Raw genomic sequence first — 10178 nt, forward strand, 5'->3', positions numbered from 1 at the left:
TCCACATCTTACAAATGGAGAACTCCTTCCTCTGACAAGTGAAATTTCCTCTTGGCTGTTGATTTTCCCTCTCCATCTTCTTCTAGATTAAATTAATAGAACAATAAATCTATATGCTCTGCTGCCATTTACCGTTTCCATAACGTCAATTTACAAGCTCAGAACACAATACAGAGTTTTCTCCCAATATTAAACTAAAACTTTGCCTCAGAATTCATGATCGATCAATAATAAATACATACAATATATCAATGATAGCCTATTTTAAGATCCAGTCATCCATGTGTGCACTCCTCTGTTCACTCATTACAACTCATTAGCCAAGAGGCTTGGCTGCAGTTTAAACACTACAGCGTATTTTCAGATGACCTTTAACAGTCAGCTTTTTAAGACAGTTGAGGAGCCGAGGTAATAAATTGCTCCTCTTCTCTCAGTGGAAGCAGAATCTTTATACCAGCAGCTGCACGGCTGGCGAAGGGGAAAATAGGGAGCTTCTGTGTTCAGTGTCCTGAAAGGAAATATAAATACACTCTCAAAGGATTTAGCTCAGTGAAACTGTCAGAGAAGCAGTGACCTCTGCTGGTAGCTTTAAGAAAATACAAGTTAAATTAATTAAAAAAATAAATAAAAATCACAAGACACACTTAATGATGACTGACATCAACCATCAACGAATCAAAAGAAATCTCTCATCTGATCCTGTTTGTGGTGTTTATGAAAGGATAGAATGAGATCAAATCAAATACATACTTGAAAATGTATCCTTTACTTCTCAGCTGGATTTCTTTGACAGGCAGCTGAGCAGAACCCAATTTACAAATTCTCTCCCTTTTTTTTTCTAGACAAACTTTTGTCTAAATCCGACTGGAGCTAGTCAGAAAAGTGAGTCAGTTTTCTCACTAACTGAATTATTAGTTGTAATGCTGTAAAGCTATTGAAACCCTAAGCAAAACCACATCTCAAGGACTATCAATCAATCAGTCCATTGATTTAAACTCTCAAACAGCACAGATCATGTAATCAATTTAATATAAATTAGATTACTATCAAAAACCATTCAAAACGTTTTTAAAATTAGGTAATAAATAGCAAAATCACTGCATTTATGTGGTGTCTTTATAGCTTTTTAGCTTGAGGAACTGAAAATGTATGGCACATAACTCCATGTTATGTTGTATATACAGTCAATGGTAGAGACATAAATCTGTTTAAACTGTCACACTCGCCCTCATTACTTAAGCCATTCAATTTTAAGGTCAAGAGCCAGTTTAAGGTAAGGGTGAGTCCAAAAGAAATGAAATTAAGTAAACAATATCCTCTGAAGTGAAGGAAGCATGACTGTGAGTGTGTTCTTTCTATGTATCCCAAAAACATTTCTTTCAATACTTACAAAAATAAATAAACATGTTTCCATTTCCTGAATCCTACTGAAAGGACTTTAATAGTGTGGCTGCGGTTAGCAGTCTGAGGCACCAAAGTAAATCAGCTATGCTCCTTTTCTCATCTGCCCTGTCTCATTTTAACATTTTATCCTCCATGTTCCCTGTTAGTTACTACCAGCTATATATTATTGATGCCAAAAACTCCAGTAAAATAACTTTGTTCTTCACAGAAATCTCAAGCCTCTCTCGAGTTCTGCTTTCTTTAGTTGCAGGCTGATAAGACCAAATCCCTTTCATCACTTTGGTTTTCTTCTTAGTTCATCTCTGACTGTCAATTTTTGCTCTGCCTTAGCCCTAAACTTCTCCTCTGCTCCCTGTCATCTCTGAAAACCTTGTAAACATCCTGTCATGCAGTGCCGCCTGATTTCACTTATCCTTTCCGTGCAGCCTGCCCTCTGGTGCTTCCCACTGGCACGTAACCCAACCTGCCTGGATGAAGAAACATGCTCTCAGCAGGGGTCTGGGCACATGTGATGGTACCTGGTAGCAGTTTAAAGCAAAGGAAACCCTGTTTGGCTGAAAATACACAACGACAAGTAAAAAAAAAAACCCTGAAGCATCCCTTCTTTTCTTCAGCTAGCGTAAACCAAGGAAGCCTGCAGCTACTTGCATCTTAAACAAGTTTGAGTCTGAATGCATGTGGACCTGTATTCCATCCTACTATATCAGCTTTCTTTGTCATGCTATTTAATAATGCAGATATGTTGCAAATAATTAACTCTGGTCTATTTTCTGCTTTCTACATTTACCCCTGGATGCTTCTGACTCCTTTCAGCCTACAGAGCTCTGTTCTGTTTGGAATAGGAGGAACGTGCAATGTTAATTATCCTTCTCCTCCTTCCTATCTGTTTACTGCCTTGAATGGAAGAGCTCATTTCCTATCGGGAGGAAAAAGCACGCTGTCATGCACCGATGACAACTTACAGAATTGTAAGATGACTCCACTGTCCTAAATGTCATCATCTTAAGTGAAGATGGCTGGCAAGAAACAACAGAAATGACATTTTAAAGCAGCTTATGTATTCATTCAATTATTGTGAGAAATGTTGTGACGTTGGACCAAATCTCAGCATTTTGTGCTTTTTCTTCAGCTCTATGTTTCTCACTTTGCACAGCAGAGGGCGCCAGGTCGCTCCTCCTTTTCTCTCAACATTACTGTAAACACACATTCCTACATTACCAGGGCAGATTACAGCCAAAGTGAAGTTGAGTTTTAACCAAATGAAGCTTTCAATATTCAGTGTCACTAAGCGATCGCTGATGAAGCCGCTCTACGTCTGATGGTTGATGAACGACGGACAGGGAGGGTGATTGTCAAACCTAGGGGTTCACTGTCATCAGCAGTGACAACTCGGATATGTGGTGTTCCTCATAAGCGCTCAATGAAATATTCAGTACCTCTTTTTTTCCCCCCATCATTTATTCGCTTCAGGTCTCCGCCTGCTTTGAGTCAGGGGGACTTGGCTGCATGTTTGTATTCAGTGAAGGAGGGAAATCACTAAATGAGAACAGTGCGAAGGGAAGAAAGGAAAATTAGAAGATGGACGTGGGTGTGTGTGTACATGATTGCACTCTCTGCACATATGAGTAAGCACATGTGTGTGCACACAGGCTTTGATGTGGATTTTGATGTGTGTGCTTTTCCCAGAGTGTGCGCTCTGAATATGCGTGCCTGTGCTGGCTCCAAAATGCTGTCAGTTCACTTTGAATATGCCATGGGCGACACAGTGAATGTTTAATAAGAAATATAATGCTTATGGAAAAGGCTCTCTGAGGTGGAGATGCCATTTTCCCCCCACACTGTAATCAATTCCTGCATACAATTAAGACTTCCATCACTATCATCTGCTGAGGTGGGAGGAAAATGGAGTCACAGAGGGGGAGAGTCAATAGAGTTGTTTGTATTCACTTCACACAAGCCGCTGGGGTCCCAAAAGGGTAAAAAAGTAATTCTGTTCGGCAGCTATCAAGAATGCAAATTGCAGTTTGATCTGCACTTTTGAGGAAACAAAATCCCTGTTGTGTCATGTGCTAACTATCTGCTAACTATATGTGTCCAGGGATAGCCTCTGGAGGGTGAAAGTGCTCGAGTGCAGCAGCACCCACAGGCAAGGTGATGGCATCTGTAAAACATTTATGGCAAATGAAGCTGTAAACATTTCAGCCGAGCTGAAGAATGAACGGAAAAACAGCTCTGTGTTAGCGTTGCTGGTTTATGTCGTGTGCGAGTTCACCTCAAACCGACTGGAGTTTAAAGAGCTCTGCCAGATGTGTCATCTGTGTATCGACCAGAGGGGGTAGGTTCAGCCGTGGCTGCAAAGTGCTGTTTTTCACATCTTGACAGGTGGCATAAAGTTTGTGGGCAGCAGACAGCGGCGAATTTTTCTGAGAGATTCACTGCGGGGCAGAAAAACAGCAGCTGTGGCCTTGAGGAGAGGTGGCTGTTGTCATGGTGAAACTGAATAGACGCACCAGCACAGGGCCCTGCTCTTTTAAATAGAACAACAACTCTCAGTCCGTTGGTCAGAAAAGTTAGCAGCCATCTTGTTTTGAGTCTTGTTTTGGGTCAGCTCACACAAAGTCTTGTTTGAAATAGAAGAGCTTCTCACTACATTCTAACTTTTTGTTCGACTGAGATTTCTACCTTTATTCCGGTGCATTTAAACACTGATGTTAACAGACTTACATAGACCAGCTAGTTTGTATTTTTAAAAAAACTCTTCCCACTCTGTCCACAGGAAGGGGCGGGGCTTCGTCCCTCTACTTCGCAACCTGCTAGTTTGTTGTTGTTTATTCTCTTTCATATACAGTATTTTTAAGTCCATTGTGTGGAATTGGTTCGCTGTTGTCCCTTGTGGCCACAGGACAAATACTAGCTACTAGTCAAAACGGTGATTCTCATCAGCCGTCAACCGCCTGCGGTCCTCTGGCCTCAGGGGGCAGTAATGAGCCCGTCACGGTTTGGGTGCACCATAATAACGGGACGAAAGGTGAGTTTAATCGGAGGTGTTTCCAAACATCTTTGCAGCTGACGCGACGCTAATTATGAGTACTAGCTCGTACTAACTTTGCCACTAATTTAAACTGGAGCTTTTCCGTGGGACTTACCGGGAGATTCATTCGTTTGGAGCCATATTTCAGTCCACCTGGTCAGTGTAAGTTCAGTATTCGCTCTCTTATAGCTCTGCTTTGGTCTGCACCAACTCCCGAGGGAAATGACCGCCTCTGTAGCTGCTAGTGTATCTACCAGCATTTATCCAAACAGCATATTGCACAAGTCAATTTATTTTACCTCCACGACATTTCATTGGAAAATATTGTTCTGTGTTTACTCATCCACATTTGAATTGCTTATAAAATATATTTTCCTCAACAGTAGGCCTACAAGTAGAGATAAACAATAAGCTGGTACATTCATTTCTTGGTTGAAAGTAAAATCGGCAACTATTTTAATCTCCAAATATGAGATATTGATTACTGTTAATTTGGTCTTTTGGAATAAGAAAGTAAGCATGGTGAGTCACAGGGGATTTGCCTGGTCCTGCTTGAATAATATTTACAAATTTCATTGCAGGACTTTTACTTGTAGCTGAGTAATTTTTTTTTACATCGGGTTATTGGTATTTCTATTTAAATGAAAGATGTGTATACTTTCTCCAATGCCATCTAGTTGCTTAGTTTCTTTTTCAGTCTTTTTATTCATGAACACAAGTATTTTTTTTGTTGTTGTTTTTTTAGAGCTTTTAGAGCTGAAGGACACTAAAAGATTGACGAGAGCCCACCAGAACAGTAAAGCAGAATTTTCAGAAACAAGTGTATTCATTTTAAGTATAAAAAGGATTGATTATAGCGTCTCAGACATATTCAGGTACCCTGCTTTGTCTGACCAACAGACCAATTCAACTGTAGAACGTTAAGAAACCAACAAATTAGGGTCAGGAAGCCTATGACTGTCACATAATGATTTCAGCCAAGTAATCAAAGAAATAGTCACACTGTCTCTATTTAATTTACAGTTATCAGCACTCATCGTCATTCTCCTCACTTCCAGTGTCTTGGTCCAAGACTTTCATCATGGCTTCTCAGTAATAGAGGCATTTGTTTTTTGTAATTTGGGGGAAATGACTCTACACTCTTAAGCAGTGATTCTATGATACACTTGTAACAACCGATTGACTTTAGAGGCAAAAAGATTTGGCAGAGTTTGCTCACTTTCTGTACATTGATTGCACACCTTGGTTTATAGTTCTTGTTGGAGCAACTGACACATATTTGGCTTTGTTAGTGGAGAACCGACGTGATCGACTGGCTGATCTCAGTGGTATTACACCTCATTCCCATGTCTGGCAGCATCGTTGAGCTCGTCTCCTTTGCTCCTCTCCTCGATAAATCAATCTGTTTGTTGTGATGACTCAGGTGTTGTTGAGCCTGTTAGAGTACAGGTGTGGTTCTCACTCTTCGCTCCTTGCGCTCTGTTTTGTCTCTCTCCTTCACTCCCTCTTCACCTGTTCTGCTCTCTCTCTCGTCTTCTCTCCAGTCCATATCTACCTTTCCCTCAGAATTCTCCACTGGTTTGCTACAGTCTTCTCATTTCTTACAGTTACTGCCTCCCTGTCTTATTTCTTTTACTCTTTCATTCCTTCCCTCTATCCTCTCATTTCCCTCCTCTCCTCTGTGTGGTCACGACCGACTCCATCCAGCCTTCATCTAATAAGAGCGGACAGAAAGTAACCGGCAACTTTATTATTCACTGCGTGTTCACCAATTTCTGCGCTTGTCAACACTCTCTGCTGTCAAATGCTGTCTACCATTCAGCCTGTCTAAAACCATGTTTTCATTTCTGTTCGCACCGTTCATTCATCCTGACCGCCGTCTCAATTCTCTAAAAAGGTCTGTTGTGTAATGATTAATAAATGATGAGAGAGTGGCAATCAGAATGATCCACAGTACCCCTGACAGGACTGAGCAGCAGAACACACGATGTCAGACTTAATGTCTCGGAAAAGTTTGGCGCTTGGCCTAATGTGATGAACCTGTTGCCGTTAGTGTACTGTGCTGCGAGTCTCCTGAGATATGCTGGTTCCCTTGTTTAAACCACTGTTTACTTTGTGTGTTACGAATAAAAGGTCTTAAAATTATTATGTAAAGAGTCCCTAGTACCAAATTAGTTCTTTCCGTTCCCAAGACAGTAGGCCGCAATAATTATTACATCGAATGCCCAAAAACAACAACAAAACAAGCTTAAGAGGGAAAGCTGTGTTGCATTTGAGGAACCATGACTCTGGTCCATCTGGAGCATAGTTCCACAGACCGAGGAGGTTGGGGTGGTTGGATGGGTCAAGAAATGTTGGATTTGACACAAGTGAACAATTTGTTTTTGTTTGCTTCCAACATTCAATGTTCTTTTTGTCAACATGAATCTCTTCCCTATCTATAACTTATCATTTCAGACATGACTAAGCTTATAAAAAGACATTTTATACCAAATCTCAACTTCTGTAACACTTAATCACGAAATTGCTCCATTTTGGGATTTTGAACAGTTTTGGGAGGCATTGTTGAATGATGTCTTTCTGTCGAGAGGGTCAGAAGATTTTTATAATGTATTCAGGACAGCACGGATACACATCCCACTGCCATCTTCCGTCAGTGGAACACGTCCTCAGTTATGATTGTCTGTCAGGGGACAGCAGGTGGTTGCAATAACGGGTGAGACAATAAACACTCATGGATTTTGAGTGTGATTTGTCTCCATTCACCCAGTGACGTTGAATGCTTCCCAATGAATGTCATGACCTGTTTTGATCTGATGGATGTCCACCACAGACAGCATCACCTGCGTACGTCAAATATATGGATTCAGATGAGTCCAACAAGCCAGACCAAACAACTCAATGTGCCGTAGGTCTATGCTTTCCCATTCATATATGCATTTTCTGCTCTGATGCAACTTTCAAAGGTGAAATTGTTTGTTGGGGCATTCCAAAATCATCAGGTACCTTCGAGGTTTGGTTGTTTGGTTTGTACAGTTTCTTGGAAAAGAAAACATTGTGGTTCAATTTAAAACTACTGTAGTTAAAAAGGAGCGAACAGCAAATACGGGAAAAAAAACCAACATTTTGGTGACTCATTAATCGTCTCATTGCAGTCTGTGTCACCCTGAAACAACATCCCATTATTTCTTTTTAGCTCCAAGCAGATAGGAGTCATCATTCTTTGTTGAGTGTCCAGTAAACATGTTGTGTTTGCTTCCTGAAAAGACTGATGCTGTTGTTTTTCCTTGAAGGACTTTTTTGCTATATCCCTCTCAACATTGTGGGATTTATGGATTTTGGGCAACTTTAATAGCGCCCGGGAGTCACAGTCACTTTCTGTGTGGTGTTTGCATCTTCTCCCTGTGTCTACGTAGCTTTTGTGAGGCATGCGCACACATTTATTTATTTTTTTTCCCAGTATATTATTTCAGGGTTTCTCCTTCAATAATGGGCTTACAGTTGAGGCAGTCTTCTGGTAACTCCTGGTCATATTGCTGTTGGTTTGCCAATTGTTTCAAGGTCAAAATTAAACTTTCAATCACAGCTCTTCTCTTCTGTTGTGTTCTCTTCTGTTATGAAACTGCATTGTGTTTTTTCCAGATAAAGTAATTCTGTGTTGTTCCAAAAAAACTTGGTATTTAGAAAATGTCAACTTTGCAGGGATTGATCAAAGCAGCCTGTTTTCTAGCTTTTCCCTCTGTGGGCTTCTTCCATTTATCCAGTGGGTTTTAGAAAGTGTTTGATCAACCACAGGCCTTCTCTCCACTGATAGATATGTATGTAACCCTTCCACTGAAGTTAAACATCATCGCAACAGCAAATCGCGCTCCCTTATCTCGTCTATTCAGCCGGGCTTTCAGAATTTAATCAGCATGTCTGTGTGTCACCGCTGCGGTCTGTATTTAAGACCTGCTTCTCTCTGTTGATGTATTGCCAGACTTTCCGGCTCTTACGAGTGGGTGTTTTGTGCATGTACGTAAATAATAATAATAATAATAATAATAAATTTTATTTATAAAGCACTTTACATCAAATATCTCAAAGCGTGTGAAATTCATTTGTTAGTGTGAGAGTTTGATACTGCTCTTTCTGCAGAGCTGGAGAAAGGAGAAAGGGGAGGTTTGTGTGTTGGTGTGATCTCTTGCATACCGAGAATATGTCTCTCACCATTGTACACACACTCCCGCCCTGCGGCACAAATTTTTCTTACATTCTTTGTCTACCTTTCTCGCCCCCCTTTTCTTTCCCCTCTTATCTCTACACATACATCTCTCTCTTGTTTTTAGTCTGAATTGATCCTCAGCATGCGAGCTGCTATACCTGGTAGCATTTAATGAATGCCTCGGCCTAATGACTTTATCATTGGCCTTGATGGCCTCGGCTCAACCGCAGCACCTCGACTGTAAATTGTTTTCTTAACTAAAGCCATGTGAGGAATGTTAATGGGGGTTGCCATCAATAGCAACGGCGCAGCCCGCCAATCTCAACAGCAGGGTGTTACACGGAGGGCAGTAACGGGTTAGGCTTGACTGACAGCGGAGTACATGGGTGAGGTGGACTGTGTCGTGGCCTGGCATCCTTCCCTGCCCGGTTGTATTGTTGTAGAGGGTGTGAGGCCTGTGGTTGTGTGTGTGTGTGTGTGTGTGTGTGTGTGTAGCTGATGGATTCATCAACGGACCCATGAAAAAAACATGTTGATGCAGGCGCTAACATATGCGAGGCAGCGTTTCTGCAAATGTAGCGGTGTCAGATGTACAGGGTTTTGTCTGTGACCCACCAGCTATAGCTGAATAATTATACGCACATACACACAACACCTGTCAGACTTGCGCGTGTGGAGATAAAGGAGCAAACACGCTCTCCACAGTCAGGTTGTTCGCCTGCTGAATAGCAGTGGAGGACGGATCAGTGTAGCCCTCCCTTATCTCGCCTCACCTCTTGCACCCTTCATCTTGCTCTATCTCTTTCTTTCAACCCCCTCCCCTCTCTCCCTCTCTCCCCCTCTCTTTGCCTCCCCTGCTGTTTGTGAGTCTTCCCAATTTGTCTCTGTCTCCTCTCCCTCTTCTCCACATCCACCCTTCTTCCTTCTCATCGTTTTCTCGTCGCTTCTTCCTCCTCTCTCTTGCCCTCTCTTGAGTTTTGTCCTTCTCTCTCATGCACTCTCCTCTCTCCCCCTCTCCCCGCTCTCTTTTCCCGTGCAACAGTGTGCAATGCAATCCCCCGTTCCCCACCAGACAGACAAAGAGACAGAGCGTCTGAGACGAATAGGAGACGAAGAGGGAGCAGAAGGAAGCAGAGACAAAGAGGGGTAGATACATAAAGAGGCTCAGAGGAATTGATGGAATGACAGTCTGGTGGCAGGGGACACACTAAGAGAGAGAGAAAGAGAGGAAGAGGGAGGGTGCACGAGGCAGAGAGAGAGACACTAGATGCAAAGTAGGCAGCTTCAGTGACGGTGTAGACAAAGGTAGCTTCAGAGTGCCGGTTATTTTATTCTCACACGCACTCACACACTCTCTCTCTCTCTCGCTCACATCCTCTCTCTCTTTCACTCACTCACTCACGCACGCACACAAACCCTCGAGCAGAAGCAGCGGAGCCGTGTGGGTGTGAGGCAGCATGAGAAGTGATATCTGTACTTCCACACATACAGCTGATGGACTAACCTAATCACAAATTGCACACGCCGACTGCACACACA

This window comes from Chelon labrosus (assembly GCF_963514085.1).
Source record: "Chelon labrosus genome assembly, chromosome: 8".
NCBI classification, from domain to species: domain Eukaryota; kingdom Metazoa; phylum Chordata; class Actinopteri; order Mugiliformes; family Mugilidae; genus Chelon; species Chelon labrosus.